Here is a 12861-nt window from a genome sequence, read left to right as displayed (position 1 = left end):
AATTCGGTTGTGGTCCTGCCTTCCCGGTTATTACCCTACAGGAACTAACACGCGATCTTGAATCCCGGGGGTTGGGGAGGTGGGGGGCCGAATGGTTAACACGCGCGCGCTGTATCATAAGGCCTGTCATTTAGTCAACTGGCATGGTTTTGAACCCCCGGTTGTACCTGACAAGGAGTAGGGTTGCCTGTACAGCCCCGTGGGCTTTCTCTGGGTCCTCCTGTTTCCTCACACTGCTAAAGACACCTACGCGCAAGCGACCTACGGGCAAGCGAATTATTGAAATAAAATAAAACAATATGTTAGTCCCAAAATGATCTAATATGTTAGTCTCGAAATGACCTAGTTTGTGTCTAGTGGACGTTAAACCCCATTTCTTCACCTTTCTGTCTCAAATTTAATGACAGACGTGTTCATCATGAAATAGAATGGGGTTTAATGACCTACTGTTTTGCTCCGACTGGGCTATAAATGAAGATGGGTATAGGCTATAGTACCGCCTAATCTTATTTTGGATTACTTTTACTTGAACGCCAATGTGTACACGGGACCCTGGGGTTCGGCTCATCCGAAGGACTATGCAGTCACATACACCAATGAAAAGGGAGAACCGCTCGAAAAAAAAACCCCGATGAACTTTCTGGGCCAACGCAGGCATCGAACCTACGTCTTACACACTGAGCTACCGCAGCTCCTAATTCCTCGGATGAATAATCTTATTACAATAGAAACGACGAAGCTGCTGGTGGGCGTATTTGTTGCCTTGGCTGACTAGTTGTTTTTATATATATATATATATTCGTGTGTATTGTTTCCTGGTATTAAATACATGAGATATCTTTGTCTGTTTCAGATATTTTTTACAGTTTTATTTTTTCTTACAACAGTTGGGATTTTAGCAGCCTTTATATGGAGACATTCATTGTAAGTATTATATAACAATAAAAATATAACGAGACTAATGGGCTGTCTTATGTCAGCACCATTCCAGTAGCATAGGCTGCCAAAAACGTTCTCTTTAAACCCGTGCTCAGGCAATAATGTTCTTTCTTTCATTCAACTATCAAAGCTCGGACAATAACATTCAACTATCACAGGCCAGGAAATAATGTTCTCTCTTTCATTCAACTATCACGGGACCGGTAATAACGTTCTCTCTTTCATTCAACTATTACAGTCCAGGAAATAACGTTCTCTCTTTCATTCAACTATCACGGATCCGGGAATAACATGCTCTCTTTCATTCAACTATCACGGATCCGGTAATAACGTTCTCTCTTTCATTCAACTATCACGGATCCGGGACTAGCGTTCTCTCTTTCATTCAACTATCACGGATCCGGGAATAACATGCTCTCTTTCATTCAACTATCACGGATCCGGGAATAACATGCTCTCTTTCATTCAACTATCACGGATCCGGGAATAACATGCTCTCTTTTATTGAACTAACGCAGGCCTGTGCGTGCATAACGTCCTTTCAAACACCGTCAGCAAGTCCAATGTCATATGTCAGTGGGCCGGGAATAACGTTCTGCCCCCCCTCCCCCAGTCAACTATCAGCAGGTGGGGCAATCTGAACGACAGACCCACCCTACCTGCAGAGAAGTGACTCTGACACAGTGAATAGCCATGATACCCATATGACGTTATCTAAACGTCACAGGTCATGAGGTCAACGCACTACATTTTGTAGCTGAAACTCAGCCTGTAAACAAACAAACGAAAGTAAATAAATGGCCTCGACGAAGAGAAAACCTACGTTTTATCAGGGTTGTCTGTGCAATGACACGGAAACAACTCATTTAGTTCGATTGAATAATAAATCACCGTATGAAAATGGGATTTTAATAGAATTACGGTAGCAAGATTTACCGGACATTTGACACACGAGGAACGCTATCTGTTGCAATTAATGTCGGGGGAGAATTTAAAACTGTCAGAAAAGCAGCGTTACATCAATATTCTATTCGATTGACAACACGAAGAATTACAGCTTCTGCGAATGGTTGTTCAATGAACCCGCCATATTTGGGACTATTTTCTGCTTCGGTCGGGTCTATTTCAGATATACATAATCAATTCTGTTAATGTTTTTAGCGTGGGGATTGACTAATAGTTAATTTATTTCAGTTTTAAACAAATATTAAAAACTCTAACGCAATTTTAAAAAAAATAGCCAAATTCTGGCTGGGATTACTGAGCAAAATGGCCATTCACTGTATACATGCGAAAAAAAAGCTAGATACCATTTAATTTTCGTACGTTAGTTACGTACGCAGGCGGGGAACAATGAATGAACGAATGAATGAAATGGAGTTTTAAGGCCAACCAGCTGAAACCAGGCTCCATTGCACCAAACATATGGTCAGATATGAGACAGGGTTAAACATATCAAAAAATTCATATAAAAATATAAAAACAAATATCTCAAGGTTTTAAAATTAAAAATAAATAAAACTATGCATAATATAAGCTTTTAAAATAAAAATGAAATTATACGTATATAATATCTATAATTAAAATTTATTATAAAAACCTGTCTCTTTTAAACAGTATAGTGTTTTACAACATAGGCCTAGTTGGGAAAATAATTTGTGTATGACTGATAGCGGGGAAAATTATGATATAACATCAAAATTTGATTAACTGTGAAAGTAACATGCCAGTGTTCACATTCTGGTTAAAGCCCTCGCTTCAAGATGAAAATGTGAGTTTAAAAAGTATGTGACCCTTGCCAAGTCGAGGGCGACAAAAGACAAATTCATCTCATTATTTTAATAACGTTCCCTCTAACATCGTTCCCATCCACTGGCATACACCAGTAGGTAAACAATATCGTACTCTCAATCAACCTCTCCCAGTCCACTGTTATATACCAGTAGGTAAACAATATCGTACTCTCAATCAACCTCTCCCAGTCCACTGTTATATACCAGTAGGCCGGTAACGGCGTCTCTAACACCACCCCCAGTCCATTAACACATAACAGTAAATATAATTGTCAGTTTCTATTTTTTTAGTTATGACAAATGTGAAGGTGGAAACCAGACACAAGTGCCCCAAAGATATCGCGGATTTTTTAGAACCCCAGAACAACAGGAGAAGTTCGCTCTGGAAGAATATGAAAGACAAAAGACAGAATCCAGAATTGCCAATCAAACGGTTTACAACAACGCCAGTTGTAATATATTTTGCAAAAGAGCATTAAATGAAACACCTGCAAGACAGTCAGGTCCAACACAGGGTTTTCAAACGTCGGGCGGCGTAACGCTTGGTCCCATATCGTTTAACGGATGCTGTCAATCGTAAGTATTACACCATTACGACGTGTTTCATCCCCCAAAGATAACAAATTTATCTCTCCAAATCTCGAGATGTAGACACGTGTTTCAAATTCTGATTTAATTTCCACGACGACTAACACTAACACAATGTTGACTAGTGAAGCCGCCATTCTAAATCCGACGAATTCAGACCAGATTCGTAGATTCGAGTATCTGAATTCGGAATTGAAAATCGTCCAGGAAACAAAAAGAACGGAAAAAATAGAATCGGATACGCGATAATCAAACATGTCTTTTAGTTATGATACGACGGTCATTTCGATGACGCCAATAATTTCGGCAGTGCTTGATGTGGACTTGGTGAAGGTCCTTAGCTGTATAAGGCTACACAGGTCACAAATCGCAATGGCAAAGACTAGAGATAGGCAGAGTGGACAGGTCGCTCAGTAATAAACAGTGATTGAGAGAGAGAGAGAAATGGGGTTTAACGTCCACTCGACACAAACTAGGTCATTTCGGGACTAACATATGGTTTAATTTTATTTACATAATTCGCTTGCGCGTAGGGGTCTTTAGCAGTGGGAGGAAACCGGAGGACCCGGAGAAAACCCACGAGGTTGGACAGGCGACCCTACTCCTTGCCACGTACAACCGGGGATTCGAAACCACGCCAGTCGACTCAATGACAGACTTTATGGTACAGCGCGCGCACGCTAACCATTCAGCCATCCAACCCCCCAAACAGTAATTGAATTTCATTCCATAGAATTGTGACTTGTATATTCTAGTTCAGGTAATAACGGTCATGGAAACAAACAACTTATGTAAAGCTGTGGGGCCCGTTGTCAAAATCGTGGGATCCCCCTCTCAAATTGTAAATGCAGGAGGACCGCACTACACACAAGACAGAAATCTACAAGATAAACCTGCTGACAAGACAGACAATAGACATTGCAAAAATAAACAAATATCAAATCAAATGAATGGATCCGGGGGCCAGCCCCCATTTCTCTCAAGTTTCTTCGGAAACATGTATCTGCGATATCACTCTCGATAGAAACAGGCGTTAAGCCCCAGCTTCTGCTGTGGCTTTATTAAAACCCTCACACAACGCATATGTCTCTTTTTTCAGGCAAACGTATTTCCAATCTCCAGCTACCGCTGAAGGTATAGACGGCCTAATCAAAGTATTGGTTGTTGACGGCAATCGACGACAGTTTTTCAGAACAGAAGATTGCAAGTATGTATTGATAGCATCTCTTTGTACTATATTAATCTTCGGTTTTTTTTTTATTGTATTCATTATTTCGTTTCATGGCCGCTACGTTGGGAAATAAGAGGACTTCCCTGATACATTTTCTCAAAATTGGTGGCCGCATTTTCCTACTATTCCCGAAAGCGAGTACAGTAACTGTAAAGTGGTCCAATAATAAAATACCGCCAGGTCCCTGTATCCTCGGCAAGAATGGCCTAGGTTCCGAATGAATGAATGAATGCATGAAATGGGGTTTAACGTCCTACTTTTCTGCTTCAATCAAACTAATGCAGTTTTCTATAAGGGGCATTGTGGCCCGGACAGGAATTAAATTCCGACTGTCAAGGGGTATTTTACGTGCACGCTCATTTGTACACGGTACACGTGATTCCTTGTCATACCCTCCATCCTACACAATCGACAAGGGGAAAATCGCGACATACTATAATGTTTGTCAAAACTCATCTTGTAATCCAAACAAATCGCGATTCATGTTATTAATAAAAACAACAGAATGTTTAGGTGTGTGGGGGGGGGGGGGGTCGATAAGGACAACTTGTTGTAAACAGTGAATGAAAACATTGCTTACGTTGTACTACATTATGTTTATTTCAGACGCGCAGCCGGATGTACCGGGTGTACGTGCACGAGAATAATAGAGAGTTTTACAGCACTGATAGAAAATACCGATGTCGATGACGATGATGAAAACAGATTCGAAATAACGGCTATCAAGTTGTTGGGGTGCTGTAAATGTCTAAATACAGGATTCTCAGGACGAAGATAATCCGAACATGTGAGCATAAATGTCAGTCCTCGAACAAAACAAGTAAACAATAAAATGGCGCTAGTATTAAGATAACGAACAAATAAATATATTTATCAAATAACGCCAATACCGCCAATATATTACTGTTAAAATGACTTCTATATTAAGATGACGTCAAATGACATCAGTGACGTGTGAGCAATAAAACGATCCGTCTGCTATTTAACTGTTATGGTTGAAATGACATCAGTGACGTGTGAGTGATAGTATGACGAAAGTTATGGAATGACATAGGCCTATATTTAACTGTTATGGCTAAAGTGACGTCAGTGATTGATGTACGGAATTTCGGCTATTTCGGACATACGAAACTGTATTATGGTCAGATATTTGTGATGTTTGTAGCAGAGGATGTTTATCTTTTCACGAATACCTGGTGTAGGCGATCTTTCCATTGTGAGCTTATGGTCAGGTAACAAACCCACTGGACGCCGCAGTATAACTCCATTTCCTGGTTGGATTTTACTTTGACCACATTGTTTTCATCGAATGTGCTTTGAATTAAATGAAGATGTGGCTTGGGCAAAGCGGCATGTCCACATATGGCAAACAAGATGCCGCCTTGTCTGTTTAAGCACATGAGAAACTATAAACCTCCCTATTAACATTGAAGGAGGGTGTTTTCTATATTTCATGTGAAATCGTGTATGTTTGAGTCCACAGCTTTATATCAATATATTGTAAATACAGCGCGTGTATCTGGTGTGAACGAAGAATACTAGTTATCGTTTTTCAATTTATTTAAGATTATATTATTAAAGGTCCATTATGTAAGATCTAAATCTACCTATAGCAGGCTTCAAATGTTATACAAATTAATATTTAGACATTTATTTACGCACACATAGCTTCGCTTAGAATAAAGTAATTGAACTTTTTAACTCATTATCTATTTTTTTTAACTATTATAACATTAAGAACGGTCAGACATTAATCTAATTCTTACATAATGTATCTTGTAAGTCATTCTGAGTTGTACATATTGTCTAACTAATTCTTTACCAGTTATCAGTTCCGACGAAATGGGGTTTAACGTTCTAGTGTTCTGTTCCGACTGGGCTATAACGGTCATACGCCATACAGTGTGCTGTGAGGGAATTTTTGCCCAGACAGCCACACTACGGCCTACTCTAATATCAAATGCCAACTGTCAAGGATTCTTTTACGTGCACGCCAATGTGTACACTGGACCTCGGTTTGTCGTGCTATCCCAATTCCAACTGCCAAGGCTCATCTCTTATCAATACGACGCCATTATATTGAGTTCCATACTTCATTATGAATGTAGACGTGACAAGGAGTAGGGTCGCATGTCCAACCTCGTGGGTTTTCTCCGGGTCTTCCGGTTTCCTCCCACTGCTAAAGAACCCTGCGCGTAAGAGAATTAATGACATAAAATTGAACCATATGTTACTCGGAACTGTAATGAAACCCAAAGATGTGATATCAAATTCCAAAATAAATAGGATAAGCAATTGTAATATTCCAAACAAAACACATTCCATAACGATCAGAAATTTATTGGTCATACTAGTGCTTCTTTGGATACCATTTTATTAGTGTAAGTTTTCGAATGTTGTAAATTTAAACGGCTTTTTATTTTAAGTTCGTGTATTAATAAACCCGTGGCTGTGTATTATAATGTAATTAATAAATAGGCATGTCCTTGTGTATTGTATGCGTTGGCCGTGAAAATTCGTCGGGATTTTTCGGTGTGATCCACGTGGCGCAGAAGGGCAAACAAGTGTATATTATATTATGTACATATGGAATTAATTAAAAAGCATGTTTCAATGAATCCTTTAAGATGAATAAAGAACTACTTAACCTAGCTGATGTTCAGCCCGAGTGAGTGTACTCACCGGAAGTTGTGTTTAGACAATAGAAGTAGGAGATATCATATTTATTGCTTGTGATTGGTTTATATTATATTTTGTATATTTAGTTATTTATCGAGACTAATCACAACGCGAATGTATTCTGAAAAACATTTTTTTTTAAAAAATATATAACAAACCCCAAAACAATGTAAATTTGTAAATGGACATACAGCTGTACAGCTCAATATTAAAAATTTGTGACAGGAGTCATAATCTTTATCCTTGGAGTTACTTCCCCTGAATAGCGTTGTTCACCATAGTGTGTATCCCATACGCTAAAACGTGTTGAAATCAGTTCAAGTCATTTAAAGGGAGACAATCCATCGTTGATTTTGTTTTTAAATTAGCCATTAAATAGGCTAAAGTAAAGTGTTTATTCAGAAGTATACATGAACAGTAAAACCGAGAGATATTATTCTACTTAATAAAATTAACAGTTTTAATATTTTATTTCATAGTTTTATCACCTAGTATTATAATATACTAATTTTTATTTTTATTAAAATATTATGGAATTTGACCAAATAAAAAAATATCATGTTAAATATTTGTGTTTGTACTGATACAAAACAGAGGCTGCGAGGGCGGTGGGTCGAACGTGAGCCCTAGGCTTTGGCTCATCGGGTGTATACGTACATCTTATCAAGGCCTTCGCGTTATACCCTGCATATTTCGGCACAAATGCCGATTCGTTACAAGCCCAACTTCCTCTATCGTCGCGAATACCAAGTCTCACGCTTTCAAGCTAAAATGATTACCTGTGATAATCTAGCCGCAAAGTTCAAGGTTCGTTCAATTTCAAGGTTTCCGCGGAGGTCGCTATGTCACAACCTCTGATTTGACGCTACTGTTAACATGTCTGTGTATAACGTAGCTATAAGTTCGGGAATTGTTAAATAATCTAGCAACGTCCAGATGTTGTAAAACCCACAGTCGTTGCTTCAGGAACATGGTGTATCACTGAACCAAGAGCTGTGGCTTCGATCAGGGCAAACTGTTTCACAACGAGGGTGTTTGCCTGGTTCCCGATACAATGTATCTTTTTATTTAGAGAGTTGGGTGGGGGGGGGGGGTCTAGGATTTCACATGTAAACATATTAAATACATGTACCTACTACGCTACGTTTTAGTTTTACTGATATGCAATAAAATCAGTTCTACACGATTTGGACAGGAAACTTAGAAAATTAAAATATCATGAAAGTTCATCACATAAACTATTCGTTTAGTTTTGTCCAATACGCTGGATCACAGATAACTTGACAAAAGCATGAAATAGAGATTTGCGCATTTATGACTCCAAAATATAATGGGCTGAACAAGCGGCGTGGATGTTTATTGAAGAAGCTTTGATAACCCTAACCCACAACCCTAGCAACAATCACGTGTCCTAACCCTGTTCACATCTCGTCACCTTGCGGAAATATGCATTTGGCTTTGTCAGATAGATCTAGCATCAGTTATATGAAGTACTGGTGGGTGTCGCGTAAGATCCAGTGTATTTTATTTCTCTAGAAAGCGTGGTAAATTATGTACAGACAGAAAACAACCTCGCATAAATATATTGTATTGCGAAGTACAGGGTGTGTGACCAGACAGTTCAGTCTCCAAGGGTATGAAAAGGGCATTTGAGCAATACAGAAGGCCTATTCCGCTTATTTCGTTAATACATTAGCATTCCCGAGTAAAATCTGAATACGATTTGATATTTCTTATTATGAAATTGGCTTAAAATTGAATTATGGGAGATTAGATAAAAGGCTGGCAGTTCTCGCTAACTCAGTTAAACAATAGATAATGTCAAGGGAATTTGCTGAAAAATTCAATAAAATTGATCCACTCTGAACCGAGATGGCCAGTAGGCGCTATATATAGGCAAAATGAATGTACTGAATAAGCATTTTCGAAAGGCTTTTTACTTTCCTAAAAAAATAACATTAGCGATTTATTTTTGTGAAGATCTATAGATTAGATTAGGAATGTATGACGAGAGTGGGATGGGGCGGGGGAACTGACGCGTGCGCTTTGGACCATAAGGTCTGTCATTGAGTCAAGTGGTGTAGCCTCTCCCGCTGTTAAAGACTCCTACTAGCAAGCGAATCATTGAATTAAAATTGAACCATACGTTAGTCCCGAAATGACCCAGTTTGTGTGGAGTGGGTGGTGGGTGTTAATCTCTCTCTCTCTCTCCACCACACACGAGTTTTCACACCACTAGCTGACACTGACAGACTCTAGTGTAAGATATGTTTATACATGTATTTGATAAATACGTTAAGGGGTACGTGTGTTGATGCATGTGTAAAAGTGAGAGGTGTTGAATAAAGCCAAGACTACGGTTGCATTTTAGTGCCATTCGTTGAATTATACATTTTTCTTGAAATTTACCTCATATGAGAAATCGCAGTGAAAAATAGGACCAATGAAAAATATGAAAAACCTTTTCTCTGTTGTGTAAACCTTTTCCCCGCGGTGTAAACCTTTTCTCCGCGGTATAATGTTTTCTTCGCTGTGTAAACAATGTCTCCGCGGTATACAACTTTTTTCCGCTGTGTAATCCGATGTCTTCGCGATGTAAACCTATTCTCCGCCGTTTAAATCTTTTCTCCGCGATGTAAACCTTTTCTCCGCGGTGAAAACTTTTTCCCCGCTGTATAAAGGTTTCTTGGCGATGTGAATTTTTCTCCGGGTGTAAACCTTTTCTCCGCGGTGTAACGTTTTCTGCGCGGTGTAAATCTTTTCTCCGCGGGTCAAACCTTTTGCTACATAATGTGAGCGACAGTGATAGGTAAACGATGATAATCTTATGATAATTTGTGTAATACAATGTCTCTAACTGACCATACCATTGTTTAATTCAACAAAGGCCCAGCTGCTTGCATAGGTATAGTAGTCAAGTTTGATAATACGCTGATCGCTTGTTACGTTTACTAGTGTTCAGTTCTCACAAATCAAAGCTCAAAGTATTTTATCAGATACAAAATATAAAAACATTTACAAGATATTTTACAATATACAAACTATTAAATTTGCACAATGTAGAGAGATGAACAATGTAGGTTAATTAAGGCAGATTATTTAATTCTTTAAATGTTTGACTCTTTTTGTAAAAGATAAATTTAAAAATAGACCAAGGTTACACAATTCTTTGAAATTATTGACCTTTAACAGCTGGATCAGTTTATATACACTTAGATTTGTAAAATAATAATGTTTTATATATCGTTTGAGTATATCGCCAAAAAAGGGGCATACTAGGATATGATGCGTTTCGTCTTCAATCTCTGCCAGGTTGCATAATCCACAGAACCTTTTTTGTCTTTTTATATTTTTGTACCTATCAATTTCTACATTTAGACTATTTGCAGATAGTCTTATTTTTGCAATATTTTAATATATTTAAAATGTATAGGTTTACGTAAGTAATACTGAAGAGAAAAAATGAAAAAATACAGTACTGGTACAAGTAGCCTTTAGGAGATGAAGAAATTTTTTCAAAACAATTTGGCTTAAAAATATCAAAAACTCTTAATTAATATAAATGACTGCTTATTGAAAAGATTTTCTTCCCAGACATAACCAAGACCCATATTAAACAATTCATTTTTTATATTTAAGATCCATGTACAATTAGAATTTATTAACCCATTTAAACATGATTTTAACAATACATTTGTAGTTGAAGCTAACTTAATAAAGTATTTGAATATTCTAACTTTTCTAATAATATATAGTGGATAACGACCAAGTTCATAATAAATCATACAATTATTTGTGGATTGGCGATGACTTTTGAGTTTTTGCAAAATGAACGGTGAATTCTTTCTACGTCTGACGCTTTATGGAAGCCACAGATTTCAGACCCATAGCTTAAAACACTGTTCACGTATGTGTCAAATATAGAGATTTTAGTTTCAATGTTAAAGTAATTCTCGTTACATGTTTTTAAAATAGCGTATCAAGTTTTACGACCTTGGTCAGCCCTAATAACAGGCCTAAATAATTTAATTCGTCGACAGTATCAATATTCAGACCATTGTAATGCACTTATCTTTTCCTGGTAATTTACCTCCGTTCCAAAAAACGACAATTTTAGTTTTAGAGACATTTACAGTCAAATTCCATCTAGGTGTGTAATCATTCAGTTAATCTAATAGTTTTTGAAGACCTTCTGGTGTTTCTGAAAACAGGGTTTTATCATCGGTGTACATTAACATAAAGATTCTTAATGATGCTAACGATATAGACGTTGAAGTGGACGGTCGTGTAAACTAGAGCGGTCAAAGTTAATGAAGTGTGACGAATTTCCTTTATAAATTATGTTGTAAATCTACCAATGTGACTGTGGACATATTTTCTCTTCGATAAATAATACTTGAAGTACTTGGATAATACTTACTATGGATGGCGGAATAGATGTTTGGAGAATGCAAATAGGACTTTATTTTCATAAAATGGTGGCAACGAAGCATAGAACAAAGTTTCTTAGCACAGGTACTTTCTCTCTTTCTACAACATTAATTTTGACAATACTGCTAATCCTTGCAGGGGATGTAGAAACAAACCCAGGCCCCCAAACCAGACAAGGACAAATCTCAACCACTGGACAGGTTGTCTATCCCCCACAACAACCGAATAAAAACGTGGAGAGTCATGAGATAAGTGAACTGACAATATTGATCCAATCTTTAAAATCTGATATTTCGGCGTTAAGAAATGAAGTGAAAGACATAAAGACAGAAATGAAGGAACTTAATATTAAGGAAGAAGTTTCAAAAATTAGGGACGATGTAACTAGTTTGATTTCAGAAAACGAGGACATTAGAATTCAGTTAGATAATATTGAAAATAGGTCACGACAAAAGAACATAATAATATACGGCGTCACAGAAAGTGATCACCCCGAAGACAGTGAACAAATAGTAAGAGATCTGCTCAGTAATCTCAAAATAGACGGTGCTCACGACAAAAGAGCTCTCTGTATTGAACGTGTTCATCGAATCGGAACTAAGAAAACACCAGCCATTAGGCCAAGACCGTTAATCCTTGTCATGTCTAGCCTCAAAGATAAAGAACTCGTCATAAGTACTGCTCGAAAAGAGTTCAAAAAACCCGAGTCGGAAATTAGTGTGTCTGATGATTATACTGAGCGCATTAGAAATATTCGTAAAACACTAGTCCCGCATCTCATAAAAGCAAAAACGGAGGGGAAAAAAGCTTTCCTTCGATATGATAAATTAATTATTGACAAAGATACCTATGAAATTGACCTGTCGACAAACGAACTAATAAAATCTAAAAATAGAAAATAGCAACCAAGTAAGTGTCAAATCGAATATACCCATACTCTACCGCAATATGTATACACAGACACAATCTCTATCTTCACTTGGAATTGCCAAAGCTTTTCGCGCCACATAGACAACGGTGAACTCAAACATAAATTAGGCAATTATGACATTGTTGGACTTTGTGAGACATGGTTGTATAAAGATAACCAGGATGTTCTTTCATACTTACAAACACATCAATGTTTTTCCTCATATAGGCAGAAAGGTAAACACGGAGGCCTGCTTGTGTATATATCCCTATCTATAAACGCCGGCATAA

The 12861-nt window shown here is 37.7% G+C and overlaps 1 long non-coding RNA gene across 2 annotated transcripts in view; it reads left to right on the top strand.

Moving 5' to 3' along the window:
* LOC126832050 (uncharacterized) overlaps nucleotides 1–7790 on the top strand; it is a 43769-nt gene extending 35979 nt beyond the window's left edge. For both annotated transcript variants that reach the window (XR_007684507.2, XR_007684508.2), the window contains 4 exons: nucleotides 854–924; nucleotides 3024–3308; nucleotides 4420–4527; nucleotides 5158–7790. This is a non-coding gene — a long non-coding RNA (uncharacterized LOC126832050). The remainder of the gene's footprint in view (nucleotides 1–853; nucleotides 925–3023; nucleotides 3309–4419; nucleotides 4528–5157) is intronic.
* Nucleotides 7791–12861: the final 5071 nt, after the last annotated feature.

Source organism: Patella vulgata, chromosome 9 (assembly GCF_932274485.2).
Source record: "Patella vulgata chromosome 9, xgPatVulg1.2, whole genome shotgun sequence".
Lineage (NCBI taxonomy): Eukaryota > Metazoa > Mollusca > Gastropoda > Patellidae > Patella > Patella vulgata.
The sequence above is the reverse complement of the archived record's forward strand: the minus strand, read 5'-3'. Positions and strand labels throughout refer to the sequence as shown.